The sequence below is a fragment of the Amia ocellicauda genome, chromosome 21 (genome assembly GCF_036373705.1).
Source record: "Amia ocellicauda isolate fAmiCal2 chromosome 21, fAmiCal2.hap1, whole genome shotgun sequence".
Taxonomy (NCBI): domain Eukaryota; kingdom Metazoa; phylum Chordata; class Actinopteri; order Amiiformes; family Amiidae; genus Amia; species Amia ocellicauda.
The window spans coordinates 478,906-484,071 of NC_089870.1; the positions used below are offsets into that span (position 1 = coordinate 478,906).

Here is a 5,166-nt window from a genome sequence, read left to right on the forward strand (position 1 = left end):
TAGTATGGTGTTCCTAATAATCCTTTAGGTGAGTGTATATATATGTATATATTTAATGTTCTTCTTGGAAAAAGTAAGTATTATCTGTATAAAACAATATATAATTTAAGAATTGAATTTCTGAGTTAAATATATGTTGCTTCTATTATTTTATGACTTTCACAACTTGTTACATTTGACCCTGGCTGCAGTTAAAACTGACTCTGGGTACGGGCTCAACTGTAACGTCCGACTCCTTGGATCTGAACAATATTGGATCTGCATGTTACCTCTAAAGACATGGACACAGTGTGGAATCACAGCCCACAGATGCAAGTGCTCTGTATTAAAAATTCCAAAGCAGCTCAGACAGTCCCACAGAACTGGAGCACAAGGTAACACATGGTAGCTGTCCCCACTCTCCCCTACTGTCAGAGACCAGATATTACAAATAATCTTCCTCTTTTACCATTCTGTAACTGTATATATCACATACTTTAAATCAACCAAATACTAGTTCAGATGTCTCTAGCTGTAGTTTCTGGCCACCTGGCCCCACCCCCACCTTATCAGGCTAATTAAGTCAGAGAAGCAGAAACAATGCATTCCAGGGATGGGGGGGGAGACCATAGAATCTTCCTCTACTTGAGTCTCCCACATGCCCTGTACACTAATTAGAAGGAGTGTCCACATACCGTTGGCAATGTAGTGTACAAATACCGGACAGTCCGCTCCGGAGCTGGAGCTGGGGCTGCTGGGCTGCTGGAGCCGGCCTGGAGCTGGAGCTGAACCTCTGGAGTCACTCCGGAACCAGAGGTAGCAAACCCGGAGCACTGCTAACCCTACCCTAGTATAAATATACTACTTCATTCTTTATTTTTTTTTACTTTGGGGGGGTCGGGGGTGGGGGTCGTGGTCTGCAAGTGGATGCACTTTGGGCCACAGGTTGCCCACCACTGTCCTAAAGGTTGAATTCAAATTTAAAAAAAAATTAAATTAGGTGTTACATAACCATCGCCAGTAGTAACCAATGCATCTGAAACAGACCCAGATATTGAACAACTGATGATGCAGCCCAGTTTTTTAATTTAAATTCTGTTAACTATATATTTTACAATTACATACCACTAGTCGTCTGACTCAGGATACGTTCCATTTTAAAGAAATCGACCACTTTGTATGCACTTTTTCTCGCTATGGTCAGCCCCATTTTGGATTTCAAAACAAGGCTATGATACATACGTGACGTAGTGGCAGCCCCCACACTGCCTTCAGACTAGCGTCAGGTACAAAGTGCTTTTTTTCACACACCAGGCTTACTAAGCACTGCAATTTGAGTAAGATAAGTAAATTATTATTGTTGATCAGAGTATTTATTGTTCAAGCAATGTAAAACAAAATAATCCAGATGTGACACCCAGCTCTCTCCCTCTCCCTGCGTCCTCTGCTCTCCCAGCTGTGGCTCTGGCACAGCACATAACCTGACACCTGCCATAGCTTCACACACAGGCTAACTTAGAGTTTAAGTACATCTTTCCATTGAAATTGATGGCCGGAATCTACGGTGACACAATCACTGATGCTGACAGGCGGAGGCTGTGCCGCACACCGGCAATCTCCCAAAACACAGAGACCCCTCCCCAAAGATTTCAATAACCAACTATGTTTTACCTGCACTTCTCTCATTTAGAAACTGAGTGTTGTGCCCGGTTTGTAATTTTGTACTTTATTTAGCACTTTTGTTTTGCTCATGTATCCTGTAAGTCACAATGGATAACTAGGGCCTCTGGCGAAGAATAAATAATAACGTATTTTACAGACTGCACAGCGCATATAGTCTCGTGAATCAATCAATACATATCTGAGGTGAAGTGCCTGCTACACAACCTGAATGTGTTGGACTTTTTATCAGACCGAACAAGATCAAGAAATGTGTTGATCGGTCAAGACCCATATTTACAGCCCATTGACGGGCAAATTGGCTATCTTTTGGGAAGGGGTATAATTTTACTTCCTCCTTGATAATGTCTACTGTGTTGTCTAGAGCCAAAAGCCACACAGTATGGCATGTTTTGTGCACAGACAGTGACTGTGCTGCCCCAGCACTGTCAGTGTCAGACAGACACACAGCCTCTCAACACTGTGCGGCAAGAGACTGTCAGCAAGAGAGAAAATGGCTGCCACCTGTGCCTAATTATATATTCACTTCAGAGTATTTTTCGACATTGCCATATTTATAGCAATATATACAGCTAATAGAAGTTTAATAGAATGTGTGGTGAGCTCCCCTTTAAGAAGACGGTCATAACAATCTGACATAACATTTGAGCAATGTTTCAAATGTGTTGTGCCTTGTGTTTTGTGATGTATTCATTTGACGTTTCACATTCTTCTCAAAAGTAAACACTGCAGTATATTGAAATTGTGATACATTGGGGTATGTTAGACATCAACTACATATATTTGTATATGGAGCTGAAATGTATTTTTGAGCTAATTGCTGGTACCGAAAACAAAACCCCAAAATATGCCAAATATGACATTAATACTATTCTGCTTCTTTTACCATTGTACTGTGTTGTAGTTTACTTTTTCTATATCACATAGTTTAAATCAGGGGTCTCCAACATTTTTATACATGGGAGCTACTATGGATATGGATCTCTGCGGCGATGACTTGCGGGGGGGGTGTGGTTGGTGCTGATGGTATTTTCTCCGCGGTGACCCAGGGGGCGGGTCTTTTGCGTGTATTTTATAATTCATTGGGCGAGCTCCTTAGAGATGTCCTGCGAGCTACTGGTCACTGGCAATCGACCTGGTGGAGACCCCTGGTTTATATGGTACAGGCCGACACTCACACACCTTTGAGAGAGTAACTGGAGTTATAAGTATACTGCCAAATACTAAATGAAATGTATAATTCTATATGTTTCGGTCTTGTGTATTGTATGTTTGTGTATTATATGTAATCATTGTTGCAACAACTTAGTGGGTCCTTAATTCCCTGTGGAGAAACTAAACTTTATAACACAGAGTCCCCAGTTGAATAGTAACCAATCACACGGGTCCCCACTTATATGGTATAGAGCGACGCTCACACACCTGTGTCCCCAGTTGGATAGTAACCAAGGACACAAGCCCTTCAGTGCACTACGAGCCCGGGAAGTAAAGTCACAGACACAATGCCAGATCGTTTGTCTTCACACTTTTATACATGTCAGAAGTCTGATTGCCAAGAGTTCCGGGGCAGGTACATACAGATATTACAAACATATTACAGATCTAGTTGCTAGGCAGACATGAAATGTGTTTGATATCATAATTCTTAACGCACTCGAGAGTTTCAGTTGACACATCTGCACGGTTTCCCCAGCAGTAGAAGACGTGGGACTCTATTTTATTTTTGGTTTGTCTGAGGAGCAGCATGTATATTGTTTATGTTATCAGCTCTGAGCTGTTCCTCAAAATATAATATAAATATAGGGAGTTTGTGGTTTGACATTTCCAAAATAGAGGTGAGGGGATGGCTGTGAGTTCAAGTGTCTAGACTTTCACAGAAACAGTTATGCGCGAGTATGTTATTTATGTTATTTCTGCAATAATGACAAATTTCAGCCACCCCCCCCGCCACGGCAACATTTCCAGTGAGATATGTCAATGTCAACTCTGCAACTTCTGTTAAATGCTAATCCTACAATAAGAATACATTACAATGAGTTACATGGTTACAGTAGGTTAAATAATCAGTATGCCTACCAAACTTAATTATCCCTGTAGTGAAGAGAATAGCCTGTCACCTGGGCATCCCGGCGGATCGCCTGCATGAACGGCTCCAAACAGAGGACATACAGCAGGGCTAACCCTGTCGAACCCCCGACCTGGCCGGGAATGGTTTGGTCGGGTGGTGTTTCAGGAGGACCCTGCTGCTTAGGCCGCTGTAGATGATCTTAACCCACTTCCTCAGGCCAAGAGCGAGGCCCATCCTCTCCATAACAAGCTGAAGGTATTTGTGGCTCACTCTGTCGAAGGCTTTTTCCTGGTCCAAGCTGATCAGGACCAGGGGAAGCCTTCTCTCATTCGAGTAGGCCACGACATCCCTGAGCAGCATGGTGTTGTTGGCCGCAGATCTCCACAGACCTGGTCTGGACCCACGACTTGAGGGAGTGGCCGCTGTAGCCGGAGCGTAAGTGCTTTGGCCAAGTATTTTGTAGTCGGTGCACAGGAAGCTGACCGGCTGCAAATTCTTGAGATCCTTAGGATCTCCCTTCTTATAGAGAAGAGTAAGAATACTCCTCTCCATAGAAGGGGCTAGTCTACCCTCTCTGTACACTGACCCCAAGACCTGTGCCAGATCTTCCTGATGCACCTCCCAAAAACGAGATGTTGAGCTTCCAGACCCCAGGCCCCGACTCCCATGTGCTCGGGATGAGCACCTCTGTCGTCAGGAGCCTGTGGTCTGAAAAGAAGACCGCCTCTGAAGATAGGCAGTCCTCTCCAGTGGCTTACTGAGGAGGATGAGATCTATCCTGGAGAAGGAGGAGCCAGAAGAACTCGCCCAATTGAACAAGGAAACCAGGTCCCGACCTGCATCGCAGAGTTCAAAGTCCCTGCTGGATCTATCGTTACGGGGCTTACTCCGTTCTACATCCTTTAGGGCAGAGTTGAAATCACCTGAAATGATAACTGGTAAGGTGCCGATCAGGAGCGGGTGTAGCTGAGGGAAAAAGAGGACTCGCTCTCTCTGGCTGGTGGGGGCATAGACGTTGACCAGTAAATATGCCCAAAATAAGGGACACATTCCTTTCCCAGAAACACTGCAATACCAGGCCGATGCGTGAAAGGGATGGAGCAAGCTCCCTCTCCCACTCCCTGTTCCAAAAATCTGTTTAATATGTTGTCCCCATATGGTGGATATATCAGATATTAAACTGATAAGAACAGATTTTTTCAGTTTTTAAGATTTATTGGTACAAAACAGGACCATTACAATTCATGTACAAAAGTCAGACCACAACAAAAGTCACACAAGAAAACAAATCGTGAAGATCATCAAACCAAAACAAAATAAAACACAAAGCAGAACAGAAACACAAACAAGAAATAGCGAAGCATTGTGCAGGAGAGAGGGTGCCCTTAAGAAAGGAGCCTAGAGCCAGCCCTCCTGAACTAGAGCACCCTCACCCATCA

At 43.9% G+C, this 5,166-nt stretch overlaps 1 pseudogene; it reads right to left on the reverse strand.

Moving 5' to 3' along the window:
* Positions 1-4,766: 4,766 nt before the first annotated feature.
* LOC136717459 (uncharacterized) lies at positions 4,767-4,942 on the reverse strand (annotated as a pseudogene).
* Positions 4,943-5,166: the final 224 nt, after the last annotated feature.